Raw genomic sequence first — 18,405 nt, forward strand, 5'->3', positions numbered from 1 at the left:
CCACATGCCGCGGAGCGGCTGGGCCCCGTGAGCCATGGCCGCTGAGCCTGCGCATCCGGAGCCTGTGCTCTGCAACGGGAGAGGCCACAACAGTGAGAGGCCCGTGTACCGCAAAAAAAAAAAAAAAAAAGACAAAAAAACAAAAACTATTTTCTCAATGCAAATTATTGACTTTAATGACTAAATATGTGCTTGCATATAACACTATGTTACATGGAGGTCAAAATAGAGCAAAATAAGATTGAAAGATATATAAAGGCTACCCTGTCAGATATGGACTTTCCTCAATAAAAGTTACCACAAAGTAAATTCTTCATGTATGTGAACTCTTTCTTAATGCCAAATTGCTACCAATGTCCCTTGGTGAGTCCTATTTATAAGTAGATTATGGCACTCTCTCAGAAGCCGTGCACATCTGCCTTTCAGTGAGTGCCTACACAGAATATATGGCCTTTTCTAGAACTGGGAAATTTAATCAATTTGCTGGCAGAGAATACTTTTTATGCCACATGACTTTTCCCTGACCCTACCCAAGATTTTAATTTTCAGTGTGCTTCATATATTATGAACCTATATAATCTTAATGAACGTCTTCCATATGGTCATTATAGTGCTTGACTTTATATTCTCAAAAGCTTCAGTGCCTACATAAATTCTTTCTCTTTCATACTCAGTGTTGCTTTGTAGGCTCCCTCAATTCCCAAAGTAATACCCTTTTTTTTTTTTTTTTTTTTTTTTTGCGGTACACAGGCCTCTCACTGTTGTGGCCTCTCCCGTTGCGGAGCACAGGCTCCGGACGCGCAGGCTCAGCGGCCGTGGCTCACGGGCCCAGCCGCTCCATGGCATGTGCGATCTTCCCGGACCGGGGCACGAACCCGTGTCCCCTGCATCGGCAGGCGGACTGTCAACCACTGCGCCACCAGGGAAGCCCAGTAATACCCTTTTTATATTTGGTTATATATGAGTCTTAGGTAATATTCTCAAAATAACAGAAAACCTATATGTGCTTTGTCCATCAGTGCTATAGAAGATGTATATACTATGTGCACATATATAATTTAACATTTTAAAATTTCTTTTAATATTTTAGAAAGATGGGAGTTAAATGCAGGAGGTACAGATTAATCACTTAACGTCTCAAAACCTCACTTATTTCACCAAAATGAGGGATTTAACTAAAACTGATCTTTAAAGTAGCTTTCAATTTTCTATGGAGTATGGAAGACAAGGAATTTTAGAAATTGGGGTTTTGGTCTAGGTTTTCCAATAAATGATATTTAACCTCCCTGGAGCATGCTTTCCTCATCTGTATAATATGGAAACCAAGGTAGACCAGGGATGTTATCTTTCGTGATAGCATGTGTTGACCTATTTTCCTTTCTGGAGTTTGCTCTTGAGAAGGATTCTGAGAACTTCCTTTGACTCTGTGGCATGGATTGCTGTGATCATGTGATCAATTAGCATTTATGTTATAGGCTTCTTACACAATTTCTAAGAAGGCTTCTAATTAAAAACATGTTTATTGATTGTTATCACTTAAGCTGCTATATTTTTTCCTTTTTTGTGTGCTTTTATAAATATGTAAATCCAAGAAAATGTTTGATGTGCTGAGGAAGACAGGTGGAGGAGAGGACAGTCATTTAAAAGATATTTGAAGCATTTTAATGCAGAGAGAGACAAAGGATTTGACTCATTCTTTGTGATTCCTGGAGACAGAACGAAAGCTAGCAGGTGTAAATGGTAGAAAATTACTTCCTTATAAGGAAAAAAATGTATTATCTTAAGAAATGCTCAACAAAATCTGCTCCATAGACTAGTCTGTATTCTGAAATCTTTATCACTGAAGATATCAAAGCTTAGGTTGCATGATAATTTCTCAAAGTCATTATTAAAGGGATTCATTCATAAGATAACAAGTTAGACAAAATGGATTCCAACACTAAAGGTCTGTGATTCTATGGTAATCAACAGACATAATAGCGATAATTCTGTACTGGAATCTGGTGACATAATTCTCAAAGATTTCATTGGACTGAGTATTGAGAATTTTTAACATAAGTCGTCTAATTTTTAGCCAATTCTACAGTGTTCTAGTGAAGCTCTTTTATCTTACTAAGACTACCCTTCTGAAGACAAAGTCGCTAATTTTTATTTGTGGAACCATCACTTCTTTTGCATCTGGAGACACAACTCTGTCCTCGTTTTGAATGTTATTTCTCTATAGCGGTGAAACTGACTATAGCAAAGTCGTAATAAAGACAACTTGCAAAAGTAATTTAATGATTGACTGTTTTCAACTTATTAAAGAGTGGAATATAAAGCATTCACATAGAATCATAAATTATTTTATCTGGAAGAAATTGTTTTATCTGAAAATTCGTCATTTTGAAATCTAGTTAATTAAAAGAGTAACTTTTTCAAGGTCATTAAGTTCGTGAGAGAGCTGTGCTCCAGATTTTCTGAATCACAGTCCAGGGGTAACCAAATTTACTGCAGTAGCGTGCTTAAAAGTACAGATCTTGGTGAGTTGACACTTTCTTTTGTGTCCTTGGATTCACTGCTTATCTGGAATCAGCAGAATGAAATAGGAAAGCAAACAATTTTATTCATAAGAATCAGAAAAACACTAGGTAATGTAGTCTGGAGGGGCATGGAAGTTGGCATCCTTCTGCAAAGCTTGACATTACAAACATGCTTTGTAATCGACTAACAATTTTTTCCAGAAGTGAAACCAGTCAAAGATATATTCCAACTTAAAATTAGGAGTTGCCTCATATGACCTTATCACCACCACCTTGTGGCTGGGGACACCACAGTATGCAACTCCCCCAGAGTTTACAGCAAATAAAGCAGAGCAAGTTACCAAAGATTCCAATCGTAAGCCTTAACAAGACTCAACTATCATTATTTAAGCTTGCCTGTCCATTCTAATCAGGACAACAGGCATCAATTAAATAAATAGAACATCCGATTATAAAGAGAATTGTTAACACAGGCACATTAGCTGCTCGTAATAGGATATTAGCTAATTGACAGGGGGAAAAATGTCCTTAGACACCATAATGCATATTACTCAGGATTTTAATTCTTTGTGGTCTTTGTTACGTGTAATACCATGATAAGCCCATGTGTTCAAGTAATGAAGAAAATGCAGGAAAATATTTTTAAAACAACAAAGAAATGTAGATCTAATTTAGAAGTTATGCCACTTTTGTGAGGATAATGGAAAACTTGGCCAGAATGCTAAAGGTTTACTGATTTCTGAATTTATAATTCAGAACAAAAAAATGAGCTTGGTAAGGCTGATGGCTTTCCAGAGGTGTTTTGGATCATTTATTTTAAAAGGATTTCCCAATAAAGCGTGATACTATCAATGACTTTTTTCTTATTTCTGAACTGATTATTAAAAAGACATTGTATATTATATGTCTTTAAATATGTGAATTAGGTAGGATTTGAATAGTAAGTATCTTTTAGTATATATCCATAGACACTTTCTTCCAGGGGACTGAAGTTCTAATTTTATCATGGAAATAAATGGAAAGGTAACTTTCAACTAATCCATTAATTTGCTTTATTGCAAACTCTGCTGGATCACTAGGTTAGGGGAAAATATCCAAATAGTTTTCATTTCAATAGGAACGAGGAATCAAATCATTTGGTGATGTTTTGCAACACTTGCGCTTAAGAAAAGTGTGGTTATGCCTCAGAGACTGAAAATATATGCTGAAGTGTGATGATTAGAGGGTAGCTCTATGAGAAAGTAAAGAGAGGGAAGATAGATTAAAAATAGGCAGAACAAAGTACATGTGCATGGAAAGAATAAGTGAAGTAGGAAGTTACAGTTTTTTTTAAATCTGCTTAACTTTTAGTTAATTTGTTTGTTGCATGAAAAGACAAGCAGGTGGACTAAGAATGCGGGCAAGTAAGAGTGAGGGAGGAAGGAAATCAATAGTACTGTGCCAGGCCTGCTCAAGAGAGTGCCTTTTTAGCTGTCTCATATGGTTAACTGGATCGATAGTCTCTTTTCACTTTTCCAGAATATATGTCAGGGATATATGAGCGTTATGTAAACATAGCAACCTATCAAATACATATCAAAGAATACAGAATCTACTTATGACCAATTAGGTTGCCCTAATAGTGGTATCAGGTTATTATATATCACAAAAGAAATATATCCATGTGTGTGTAAAACTACAATTTATTATTTTTGGATTTAAAGAATAACTTTAGAAAATGAAATATATTTTATGTAACAAAATTCTCCTTTTAACAAGTCTCTTTTAGTTTTAAGAAGAGTTTGGTGTAAGTTATGAGAAAAAATATCTTCATGTATTTTTGGCCAAGCACTTTAAAGTTCTAATGATATATACATAATTGAATGAAAGAGTCTTTGAATTCTATAGTGCTTTACAATTTTCCCAAGTTCCAGGCACATGATTTCATATAATCCTATAATAACCCTTCCTTTTTCCCCTACCCCTATATTGCCCCTCCCCCCTTCCCTCGCCCCACTATTAACCACTGGTTTGTTCTCTATATCTGTGAATCTGTTTCTTTTCTTTCTTTTTTTTTTTTTTTCCAATACGTGGGCCTCTCCCGTTGCAGAGCACAGGCTCCGGACGCGCAGGCTCAGCGGCCATGGCTCATGGGTCCAGCCGCTCCACGGTATGTGGGATCTTCCCGAACCGGGGCACGAACCCGTGTCCCCTGCATCAGCAGGCGGACTCTCAACCACTGCGCCACCAGGGAAGCCCCTGTTTCTTTTTTGTTTTATTTATTAGTTTGTTGTATTTTTTAGATTCAACATATAAGTGATATCATGTAATATTTGTCTTTCTGTCTCTGACTTACTTCACTTAGTATGATAATCTCTAGGTCCATCTGTGTTGCTGCAAATGGCAAAATTTCATTCTTTTTTATGGCTGAGTAATATTCCACTGTATATATGTACCACATCTCCTTTATCCATTCATCTGTTGATGGACACTTAGGTTGCTTCCATACCTTGGCAATTGTAAATAATGTTGCTATGAACATTAGGGTGCATGTATCTTTTCATATAGTGTTTTTGTTTTTTTCAGGTATATACCCAATAGTGGAATTGCTGGGTCATATGGTAGTTGTATTTTTAGTTTTTTGAGAAACCTCCATACTGTTTTCCACAGTGGCTGCACCAATTTACCTTCCCACCAATAGTAACTGAGGGTTCCATTTCTCCATATCCTCGCTGCCATTTGTTATTTGTGTTTAAAGTTGTAACAATATTTTACCAAATTGGATTAGTTCAATCTGGAAGTGAAATGGTTTACAAATGAAATAAATGATTATGGGGCATTGCAGGACTTTAAGGATATAGCTTTTTTTTATGAGAGAATTTTAATATTTATTTAACTTAATCAACAAAAAGTAGACCAAAATTTTCCTATAATAAACCATTGCTACAATTAAAATAGTGACTGGCAAAAGACAAAAATCAGATTATCTCATTACCAATTTAAGAATAAATTTTTAAGAAAAACAATGTGTCATGAACAGATAAACCATAAAAGTATTTTACTAAGTTTTTAATAATTTTTCCAAACAAAATAATATATTTTTCTTTTAAAGAGTCTAATACATTTGCTAGCCATTTAATTGTAGTGTAACCAGTAAATAAATTGAAGAGTAGTTCAAGGAGATATCAATTATTTAAATGTTTGTTACATTTTTGTAATGGTGGGGGAGCCTGCTAATTGTTTCAATAGTGTGAAGCTCAAAGCACTATATTAGCAAAATTAGATGGTTCAGAAAGTTTAAGAAAGTAATGAATCATCTACAGCTTTGTATCAGTATCACTAACATTTTCCAAAAACATCATTTATTGGACATTCCAGTGATGCTATATGTTTAGCTTTTACCTCCAATTGTAGTTTATTTATGAGATTAAATAATGAGAATGATTATGTTTTTGAATTTTGCTTATAAATTGAGAGGCACTAAAAGGAGCATTTTAGCAATATAAAGATATTTTTAAGGCAAAGATTTATTATAAATAACTGAGATTTTGGAGTAGTTTACTATAAGGAAATGTGTGACATAAAAGCACCATTAGTAATTAAAATGATGAATTATTTTCAGGACTCTCATAAAGTCTAAATGTCAAAGATATAAATTATTTGTCTTATTAGATGAGTTATATATTTTTAGGAAAAAAGTAGAATTAAACATCAGAACTACTAATTACTGAGCATTTTTGATAAAGGAAGACATAAACTATATTAAGTGTTATGGCGTATACTTTGGCATAGCTGTAGTTTATATGAAAGTATTTTTCTAGTTTCATGAACATTATAATTATAAGTAAAATGTGTATATTACTTATTCTTCCAGAAGTCTGATGGCATTAAATTGATTTTCAAGTGTTTGTGGGTTATTTGCCTGCCTAGTACCCTGGCACGTAAGGATTTACTTTGTTGATAATGAAACTTTTAGACTTAAACTGCAAAGTCTAAGTGTCATACACTTAAGACATATGCTTAAACTGTAATGTCTTCAATCTATTTTAGTAATTGGTTATTAACTTATTTCTCTCTTTTACTTTGAATAAATAGTTGAGAGCTTCCATTTTATTTTGCACAAGTCCTAGATGAAAGGGAACATAGATAGACTTAATGAGTGATTGGCGTTCAGGGCAAAGCATTTACACTGAATTGTCAGCTACTAAATATGATGGACAGTCTAACCACTCCATGTTCTATTTCTCACCTGTAAAATAATAACATAGTAACATATGTCAAGCTCCCAATAGCTCATGTAGGCATGATACCCTACGGATGGTTTCAAATAGAAAAGGAGTGGGGAAGGAAGGAAGGAAAGAAGGAAACATTTTCTACTGTTTAATAAATGTGTCAATCCCTCAATGCATTTGGAAATGCTGCATCCAAGTAGAGAGGGCATAGAGTATGGATATAATAGAGAACTTCACAGTTAAAAAAGGAGTTTCTATGTAGGTGGGCTTAGAGAAATGCTCTCAGGAATGAATTGGAAAATGAGAATTGGCTGCAGCTAGGTCATGTAACAGGGAACTATGCAGACCCCAGGAAGCCAGTCAGTTTATTAATGAGCAGAATGCTGCCCTGCACCAGTACTTCCTACTGCTAACTGTAGGCAGAACTCCTTGGGCATAGCTACTTTTGGGGGATAATCTTCTAGAGAACACTTACACAATGGTCACAGTAGAGATCTGGTGATGAATAGTTTCATGCTGAATATTAGAGGAACAGTCTTTACACATTTGATTGCTTATTGCAGGATAAAAGAAGATGAATCAAGTGTAGAAATTGTTGGGCTACAAATAAGTTACAAATAGAGATAAACAGAAAAAATGTAAACATGAGACTGAAAATTATGTGAGAACTGCTCATTCTCAAATAAGAGTTAATTAAAATATCATTTACCTTGTGCATCTTATTTTCTGTCCCAGGATTCTCTGGCTGTTATTGATTGATGAAAATCAACTTTGGCTGCTAAGGGGGCCTCCTTCATCTTTCATGTGAACTTCAGTTATAGTCACATGATTTTTACACAATATAAAATGAGAAAATAATAGTAAGACCATACATGAGATCAAAAATATCTCTACTGAGTTGAGGGAAAGGGAAATAATATTTATTTTTTAAATGTTTTAATCTGAGTAACCTGAGTTAGATCTCATTTTGAATACAGAAAATTTTAATTAGAGTTCATTCCATTAAAGAGTCTAGGTGACTTAAATATATGAATTAAGAAAAAAGAAGGCATAGTTGTTATTTTACATTGAAATGAAAATATATGGGTTTATAGATGTTCTAGGCAGACTATTTTCTTTCAACAGATCTTCTCTTGCCATACGAATGCAGTCATTTATTATTTCTTGGGAACATTTATAAAATATTAACTATATTCTTAATAACACTTTTAAAGTATTTTCATTCATATTTTATCTTATTCAAAAATGATTTAAAGTAGCTTATAAAAATGTATTATAAAAACTTGACAACTCGTCATGGTTTTATTATGATTGAAACGTATCTAAGTCTACCAAAACCACAGCTCCCCACTACCTCCTCCACGTATTGTTCTTGTTATTTGAAAGTGTCATCTTGGTGATTGCTCATCACACATGAGTGTTGTCAATTGACATGGACCACGCTTGCATAAAACTTATCTATTGGGTTCTTGACCTGATACCATCTCATTGTTTTTACTGCCATCTTCTTGCCTCAAACAGAACCAAATCAACTCACCTGTCTTGCAGATATGAATAAGCTGTCTACTGCTGCTTTGTTCAAACAGAACATGCCCATAGGGTGTTATTTCAAATTTTGTTTTAATAACTTTAAAACATTTCCTCTGACCTAACTAATCTCCCTCACTCACCTCTCTACCCACAAAGTAATGTTGGTAATCTGCCTTTCCCTTTCCTTAATCAACACTCACATTTATTCAGCGCACCTCTTCTGAGCTTGATATTAGGAACAGCAGAATTCAGTCGAACAAATGCACATTAGTTTATGAACGAATTGAGTTGGTCTTGGAGGAAACTATTTGAGTTGAATTCCTTCTTGTATATGAAAGACTATTAAGGTCCTAAAACAGGGATATCTACAATTTAAAAAATGTTAATAAACAGATGTCTCTGTAATAGATTGAAATTCAGGAAGTATAACTGTCTGGCATTGTAATAAGGGAGTTATACAGCACCACAGATCTGTATCAAGGGTCATCAGCTACTCTTGCTCACGTTGGACAGCCTAAGGCATTATTTTCTTAAACTATTAGCCCCCCAAATATTAAAAAGCTCTGAGATGTGTGTATGTGTGTGTGCATGTGTTTGTGTACTCACACGTGTGTGTTTCCAGTGGAGGTAGAAAGGTGGTCAGTTAAGTGTAGTCATTCTACATAAGTCATTCGTTCAAGAGCCATGAGATTGATGTGAGAGTCTTGGCTTAATATTAGTATCTATCTCTATAGCTGTTTGATTTGTTCATTATTTCTGCTGAAGTGATAACAGCTCAGCTGGGCTTCCACCATGAAAGTTAGAAGCCTGAAGACTAAGTTGTATTATCATCAGTGTTCTAATCAGCCAAGGTTCTTTTAACACTTAACATTACAGGTATTTCCCAATAATAGGAAGTTTACAGCTGTTGACAGGGTGAGAAATGCGGAAGAGATATGCCTTGGTCCACTGTTGAAACCATCATATGAAACACAAACCTTGGCTAATGGTAGCTATAATCAGGATGATCTGATAAGGACTGACTCACTGATTCCTCTGGCTTTTGGTCTAAATCTAGTCAATCAAAAATAAGGTTTCCAAGTATAAAATAGCATGCCATATGTTGACTAAGCATATGTTTTGAGGCTTAAAAGTCATCGGAGATTAAATATTCCTTTCTAACTTTGGTAAGTTGCTTTTCCTGGATAATATTTTCTCAGTTTTTGTATATATGCTTCTTCAATATTGGGGATCTCTAAATAATGAAATTTTCCCAATTCTTGGTGATTGTTTAAGGCCAAATAATACATTTGCGCTGTTGTAATATAATGCACCTTTAGAAAAATAGTGGTAATTAATTCCATCTAACAATTAATAATAGAGAATACCTTCTTTGTGCCTAATCCTGTGCTAGGTGCTAGAGTGAATTTATAGAATTTAATCTGTTGCTTATATTGTTTTTATCCTTTTTTTTTTTTTCTATTTCATTACAAATGGAGTGGCTGGATATTCCTGCATTTGTTACACCTCACAGATAGTAAAGTGGTGTATAAATATGTAGTGCCTTTTAGAGTTTATGATACCTGGCAAATCTGAATAGAATGTCAGAAAGGAGAAAAAGAAAAAAACAGCACAACCAAGCAAGCTACCCCTTTTTCTCATTTCCAAAATAATTTTTCAGCTCTACGGAAATTTTGATATGAGTTAAAACCTTCCTGAACTTTGTGAACCAGGCTTAATTCAGAAGATCACCCTGAGTCTTATGGATCATGACAGTCTCAGAGAGGCCATATTTTTACATGGATAAACCATTCCAGGACAAATTCTACAATATATTAGACACAAACATATTACCTTTCAATTTCAAACACTTATGTCTTATCTTGCTCCCTTGATGTATCTTCAATAAATGCGTGTATTTTGGCTTTATAAGAAATACTCTATTTTCAACTAACATTAAATGATCTGCACATTATCTTATCCCAATAATGTTGTAAAGCAGAGTCTACCCTGCGCTTCAGAGTTAATTTTCTTTGGGGAACGTCTCATTCACAGCTTTAGTTTGCCATGGGGAAATGACAGGGTGTATTAAGTTCCTTCAGCGGCAATAGTTATATTTATTTGGGGACTTATTGCATTTCACTTTTTATATCTTTGCATATGAGAACCTCAGATGTACTTCTTTTCTTACCTCCCTGGGGTAGGCAGAAATGGCAGCAGAACATGTGGAGTTTCAGCGTTTTGGACAACAAAAGGGCAGTACTGTGAGGACCAGCATATAGTAGACTAAACTGAAATTGTTCAACAAGTATTTTCCCCCACTCAGGCAATTCATGCACAAACTAGAAAGTCCTTTCCCTTTCCCACGTTTTTGGATGAATTGCTTTGGTTTTGTTTTTGTTTGTTATTTTTGTTTCTTAATGTTAATCCCAATTGTGGAGAGTAAAGAGGCCTTTCCATCCCTTTGCCTAAAATTCCTTTTCAGGGAACGTGACCGGGATTTAGAGTTATTGCTATAAGCTTTGCTTGAGTGCTTTTTTTTTTTTTTTTTTGCTGTACGCGGGCCTCTCACTGCTGCGGCCTCTCCCGTTGGGGAGCACAGGCTCTGGAAGCGCAGGCTCAGCGGCCGTGGCTCACGGGCCCAGCCGCTCTGCGGCATGTGGGATCCTCCCGGGCTGGGGCACGAACCCGTGTCCCCTGCATCGGCAGGCGGACTCTCAACCACTGCGCCACCAGGGAAGCCCTTGAGTGCTTATTTTTTAATTCATAATTATGCCATGGTTTTTCACACAAAAAACTCAAGGCATTCTCCGGAATCCATAAGAAATGAATATATGTTCATTAGCTTACATCCAGTTATTTTAAATACAAAAAGTCTTAGTTTCTGTTGGTTTGTATTTTAATGATTTGCAGTCCTAGTGTGGTATATTTGGTAGGTGGTCTTTAAGATACAGTCATTTATATTCTAATTATATATGAGTTTATTTAGAATAATAAAAAATGATAGGTATATTTTGCAATGTAAATTTATGTTTGATGATCCTGACTCACAACTGGGAAATGAAGTAATTGGATCAGCAGATATATGAACTGATTAAATAATCTGCATTTCCTTAATTCTAATTATATAGGATGACATCTTTAAAATTAGTGGCTAATTTTTGGGAAAACATGAAATTTATTTTTTCAGCCTTTTCAACATGCATTGAATCACTGTTATCAAAATAATTTTATTTTAAATATGTTTGACTAGAATATTTTATCAAGCTTCTGCTTTTTCCTGAAGCTCTTCCCTCTATACATCACATGATATCACATCACCTTTCATCAGTCATGCAAAGCAGAAAATCTTCAAAATTCTAAGCATTTATCCCTCAAGAGAGATGTTACCTCATGCTGTTGAATCCTTCCATGCAAATTAGGTTTATTCCTAGTTCTACATCAGCACTGAGAGAAATTAAAGAGAAGAAAGTACAAAACTTGCCAGCTGGAGATAGTCGTGTTAAATATTTTGCCCTTTTGTATTCTTGCATCTGTATACTTCCATCAAAAACAAAATTATCTTTGAAGTTTTGTGGAACTTCAAGAAGAAAATTTTTTAAAGGAGAAACAAAGTAATGTTTCCCTAAATTTAGAAGCAACTACAGCCAGATTATTATGGATAATTTTCATGCAGTACCCAGACAGGATGGCCATCTTCCTCCAAAAGTATTTCTGTGGAGTGAAAGTACATTTTTCTCTTGGAATTTTTCAAGATAATTTTCAGCGCACACAGATGATTAGGTGGATAACCTGGCCTTGTTAAACATATATGCTGTTTCTGACCATCAACATTATAACTCATCAGACTTTTCAAAGCAAGAGCTGTTTAAATCAAAGGATTTTCATTGCAGATCCCTGACTGCTGCTGGCTAGATGTCAGAGCTTGGAAGATACTCTCTAAGTAATTGTAAAGCAGTGTTCTCCAATCAGCATACATTATTGCAGAGCAAGAACTACACTGTCAGAATTTCTATTGAGGTTTTAACCCAGCCATTTGAACTTTGAGTCATACAAATGTAAACGTCTCTACTGGATTAAAGGAATGTTACCTTATTCCTTACATAATGATTTTCAGGACAAAAATACACTATTTTGAGTTCTTGAATTACACACTGAGGATAACTGTCATTGTTTTTGTGATAGGATTTAATATCCATAAAGTGTTTCATGTTAGCCTTTATATGCAGAGTATATAACTCTTAAAGGACAGAGGAAATTGGGGGACTTTGAATATGAGACTAAAGGAAGAGAAATACATTTGTAGTTTGGTTTGGTTAAGTCTTTTATTTTTTTATTTTGTATTATTTTTAAGGGAGTGGGAGATGAATTCAGTAAGAAGGGAGACATAGATGTAGATATAAATATAGATAGGTATATGTATATATTTATATATATTTGTTTATATATATATATATTTTTGCCTCCAACTTTTAAGAGTAGAAGTAGGAAATCACTAAGGAACCTTCACCAACTTTCACACAAAGTTTTTATATTATTAGTAGCTGAAAAAGAAGGAAAGGCACCCTATGTTGAGATTTGGCCGTGTTACAAATAGGGAGCAAAATGTCCTCTGAGACTATGCATCAGATTACTGTTAAAGCAGAAATAAAAGTTGAGGTTATCAAAATTGCTTTCAAGGACAAAATTCTATTATTCTTGTGAGAGAGCATATTTTAGTAAAAAGAGCATCAGAATAGGAACCTCCATTTTCACCCTTCTTAGGAAATAAACCAGGCAATCTGTCAGCCTCTGTATCCCTCAATTTTCATATTGTGAAATTATGAAATTGGGCTAAAGATTTTTAAAATTCCATCTGGTTGTAAATTTGATTTTTTTCTATGTGCTGGATGTTTAAAAATCAGCCAATATAAATAAAATGTGGATGTTTCAAGTAAAAACAATTTATTATAAAAATTATAATAATTTAAAAGCTATTTTAAATTCGTATAAAGATTGAGGCTAATGAAGAATGTTAAATTACAAGACAGGAAAGCAATGATTAACATTACAAAAAAAATCTAAGTCATAAACATTATTGATTTTTATCCTCCCACTTTTTTGGTTTTGTTTGAATTGTAATTTCAGACTGTACTTTTAAGACTAAACATAAAAGAGCCTAATAGCTAGCAATAGATAGTTCCTAAAATTGGGCCAAATATAATTTCCTGCACATTTATAATCAAGCAATTCTTATAGTTCGTATTATACTCATCAATAGACAGTCGTTGGCATATGACATCTTTCTGACTTTGCTCTCTGTGTTAAAAATTATAGTTTTTGATTTTGCAAGAAAACCTCACAGGCTGTGATTGGCAGAAAATATGGACAATTGTATAAACTAAAGTACGCTTTATTTTTTTATTTTTTATTTTTTGCGGTACACGGGCCTCTCACTGTTGTGGCCTCTCCCCTTGCGGAGCACAGGCTCCGGACTTGCAGGCTCAGCGGCCATGGCTCACGGGCCCAGCCACTCTGCGGCATGTGGGATTTTCCCGGACCAGGGCACGAACCCGTGTCCCCTGCATCGGCAGGCGGACTCTCAACCACTGCGCCACCAGGGAAGCCCCAAAGTACACTTTAAACAGTAGAAAACACTGAGTCCTATAGAAGCTGTTAAGATCCTAGAGGTAGTCTTAATATCGTTTCTCTCCTTTATATATATATACAGATATGAGAGAGAGAGAAGAAAATATAAAAATATAAATATATATTTATATAATTTATAAGCACTGATTGATTACACTCAAAGTGAGCCTTTTTACAATGACACTAAAAAAAATACATTAATAAGTATTAGTCTTCAGAACCAAATGCTTTGAGTAGCATTTCCCAAAACACAAGTATCAAAGAATTCAAGAAATGAGGCATCCATACCCTCTGAATCCAAAACTTTGGTTTCCAATCTATAGAACTTTCCCCAGTGAAAACCCACTGTTGAGACTATTGTTCTGGAATCCAGTACAGTGAACTGGCACAGTTTATACACAACTTACAGCAGAGCCCATATCACAGCTCTGAAGAGCCTTAGGCTGAGCGTTGGACTCTTGCCCTAGACTGAGAACCCTGTGAGTTTAGGACTGTCACTGTGTCTGCTTCACTCACAACTTAGTGTCTCATATTTAGAAGCTCCAATATATATTCGTGAAATTGAGATAGTTCCTTGATTTTATTAAAAATATGCCCTTAAATCCAAATAGCAGACGCAAGGACCCTATTTTCTCTAAGTATCCATTGTCCCTCTTTGACTTTATTTATTTTGCAAATATTTGTTGAATGGACACTGTGTTCCAAGTACATTTAGCTTTCAGGAAGGAAAAAGATGAACCATACAGAACTCTTGGCCCATACAAATTCAGGATTCAGTGGGAAGAAAATAAACATTGATAATAGAAAAACTATGATCATGAATGTGTAGAAAGAATTATGGCAGAGTAAAAAAAAAGAGAGGGCAACCCAGCTTCAGGTCAGGGTCAGAGACTTTCTGTTGGGGGAAACACATGAGCAGAATTTCTTTGCTTCTTTTCTACTTTAATCTCCTAAAATAACCCATAAACCCATGCTTCTCACACTTAACCTTCTGCTGACATAATTGTGCATGTGTTTTTTCCACAAAGAAAAATTTACTTTTTTTAAATCAGGGATTTTGAGAAGATAGTTAAGTTCAGTTGCCAGTTATTTTGAATCAAGCTTTAATAAAGAACTGCTTAACAATGATTAGTTTTTATGTCTCTATGTGAACAAGAATGTCACCTGGACATTAAAATAATTCTTATTAAATGTTGTAAAACTGGAAATGGCTTATAATAGTTTATAGTGACACAAGACAACTCCAAGTTTCTCAAGCATGTATGTGTCTATATACTGTGTGTCCTTTGCCCTATTGCAGTTTTTCTCTCTTTTCTTTTCAGACAACACCTATTCATGCATTAATGTCCACACATATTACCTCTTTCCACAAATTTATGTAACAATTTCAGGATCTTGCATGAAAGGCTAATCTCTTCCCTTTATAACATTTGTTATGTATCTCAGTCAGAGAATATTTACTGAGTGCCTGTTTTGTTTAAAGCACTGTGCCAGGAACAAAGAGTCATTTCAGCTCTACAGACAGGGCTGTTTTAGGCCAGAATGCAGAACATAGACTTACTGGTTATTTACAGCCAGTGTCCATTCTGAAAGCCTCAAGCCCTTGCTTTGCTAGTGGTTAAATATTTTGAATGTTGCCCCTACACAGCACATAAAGAATCCCTGGGCATTTTAGATGTGACATTCATGTTACTTTCCTTGAAGCTCTACTACTGCACCTATGTGGCAAACTCCTCCATAAGAAAGAAGTTTGATTTTGTGTCACTTTTTTTCTCAGAGGTTCCCCAGAGGAGTGTTAATTCCTGTTCTATGAATCCTTCAGGAACTGAAGGACAACATTGGAAAAGCAATTTAGGAAATATGTTGACAAACTCAAATGAAGCAGAGAATTTGGTTCCTATACTTACAAGACTGACAAAGTGAAAAAAGGAATGATGGAGGAGGTGTCCAAATGTGCAAGCTATTGCTTAACTTTTGAGTCATATAGATCCAAGACTGCTTGGGAGGAAAGGGGAAGAAAGGAAGTTAGAGTAAGAGAGAAAGAGAAATAAAGAGAATGCCTGCAGCTGAAAACTCATGTTGAAATACATGATTTTAAGGTATCTTATCTCTCATCAAACTGTGTGGAACAAAATTTGAAGTGTTTATTCTCCGGTTTTCAATAATAATAGTGGTTAAAATTATGAACATCAGTGTCAGACAGACTCATGTTCAAATCTCATCTGCATTTAGAAGCTGAGTGTTGCAGACTCTTTAATGACCTTACTGAGCATCACCTTCCACAGATCATTTTTGCATGAATTAAAGAGATAACCATTGATTATCAGTCACTTCCTGTGCTTCCTGTGTGTTAGACTTTGCTCTCTGAATTGTGTTAATTGAATTATCACAACAATCCCATGTCCTCATTTTACACATGAGGAAACTGAGGCTTAGAGTTCCTCACTTTGCCTCACTCACCCATCAGATATTTTCACCCTGGTGGTCAGATCACAGTCTGAACCCCGTGTGCTATGCATACCGCTGTGTCTCGCCTGCTTCCTGCATGCTGTGCCTGGCACGTAGTAATGCTAGATAAGTAGTGTTTTATTAATAACAATTTTGAAATAGACCGATTATGCTCCCAGCATTTTATTGTAAATTACACAGCATAGAAGTGTGACAAAGTGGTAGTTGCTTTCTTCCTGGCACAAATAATATTTCATATGAGTTGAATGATACCTTTTTAATATCAGACTTCTTTTTTCTCCTATTCCTTTTTGGAAGACAAAAAGGAAAACATTGTTTTCTTTACTACTTCTACATAACCCAGGCAATCGATACTGGTTTACAGAACATATTGCTATTAACTAGATTTGTCAGATGGAAGAGGGATTTAGTTTATTTTCTACAGCTACAGAGCAATCTATAAGGTGGTGTCATTGTAGTATCAAATATTAAGAGCCCAGGTTTTCAGAATCTGTTCTGTGAAGTGGTGAAAGTCTCTTCATCTGCCTAAGCTTCAGGCTTCTCATATGTAAAGTGTAGAGTAAGTTCAAATATAAATTACACTTCTAGCTCTAAGGTCAATAATCCTGTAATTTTGTAGGTAAAGTTCTAGGAAGGAATAGTACATGTACTTCAATAGGATAATTCGGGTTATCCAAATATAAAATCATCTACCTTTTAAAGTAATCAGATCCATATCATTAGAAATATGCTAAAGAATTCCCTGCCAGAGGTGATTTAGAAGGTACAAACTGTGTTGAGTTGAAAGGTAAGCTACATTAGTTCTTAAAGACAGTTTGTTTCTGACCCCAAGTTTCTTAACTTGCTTGTATAAGCTAAATGCATATACAGTCAGAGGAACCTTAAGAAAGGACTAACAGAGCTTATATTCAGTTTTCTTAATCTCAGGGAAAAACAAAACAAAACAACATCCCTAAGTATACTGAAACCAAGGCTCCAATTACTCTGTGAATTCTGGCAGCAAAGCAATAAGACAATAAACCCAAACACCTGCTGTGTGTTTATGTAAATCAAGTTTAGGCAGGATTATTTCTCTAAAATGTCCCAGGTAATTGTGGGTCAATAATTCCAGCTTTATTGATAACTAATGTAAATTTGATCAGCGTTTCTTAAAATGTAGTCCTCAGGCTGTCTGCATTAGAATCGCCTTATTAAAACTGAAGATCCCTGGGCCTCCCAAAATTTTGAATCAGAATCAGTCTCTTTGTCTATATGACTGGCTGGTTGTCTCGCTTTTCAAACAAGCTTCTTTGTCAGAGGTTTTCAAACATTTTTGACCAAAGTGCGTAATGAGTGATATATTTTAGGTCAGTGTCTCATTTTAATGATGGGCTTGTAGTAGCCACACTAATTATAAAAGGTCATATATGATTAAAACCAAAAACTACAAAGATCATTCAACCAAAAAGAATATTGAGATGACTTTATTTATAAATTTATAAATTTGCTTAACGTTTACGGAAAATCTAAGAAATCCCAGTTTTTGTGAGAATGGATGTTAGTCATCTCACTTTTTTTAAGATGAAAAGAAAAATCTTTTTTTTTTTTTTTTTTTTCCAGTACGCGGGCCTCTCACCGTTGCGGCCTCTCCCCTTGCGGAGCACAGGCTCCGGATGCGCAGGCTCAGCGGCCATTGCTCACGGGCCCAGCCGCTCCGCGGCCTGTGGGATCTTCCCAGACCGGGGCACTAACCCGCGTCCCCTGCATCGGCAGGCGGACTCTCAACCACTGCGCCACCAGGGAAGCCCAGAAAAATCTTTTTATAACTAAAATAATTCTCTCTTTAATTGTCAGAATTATTATTATGGAAGTGAAAAATGTTCCAATTTTTCTTAATCTGAACACCAATATCTCATTTTGCAGTTGCTAAAATTTGTGGGCTATTATGGTATTTTAACACATTGTTTCTTTTGCTGAGTCAGTCAACTGACTTGTTACATTTATTTTTAATTTTTTGTTATTTTTTTGCATGTAGGTTAATTTTTTTTCAGAGGCTATTTCAATTCCAAGTCTGTCCCAAAGTTAAG

General features: G+C 35.2%; 1 protein-coding gene across 4 annotated transcripts in view; it reads left to right on the top strand.

Moving 5' to 3' along the window:
* The window catches only part of PCDH7 (protocadherin 7), a 419,973-nt gene that overhangs the window by 230,007 nt on the left and 171,561 nt on the right, over nucleotides 1-18,405 (top strand). The window lies entirely within an intron of this gene.

Source organism: Delphinapterus leucas, chromosome 5 (assembly GCF_059928025.1).
Source record: "Delphinapterus leucas isolate spDelLeu-1000000601 "Yukka" chromosome 5, BTC_Dleu_Yukka2, whole genome shotgun sequence".
In the NCBI taxonomy this organism is placed as follows: domain Eukaryota; kingdom Metazoa; phylum Chordata; class Mammalia; order Artiodactyla; family Monodontidae; genus Delphinapterus; species Delphinapterus leucas.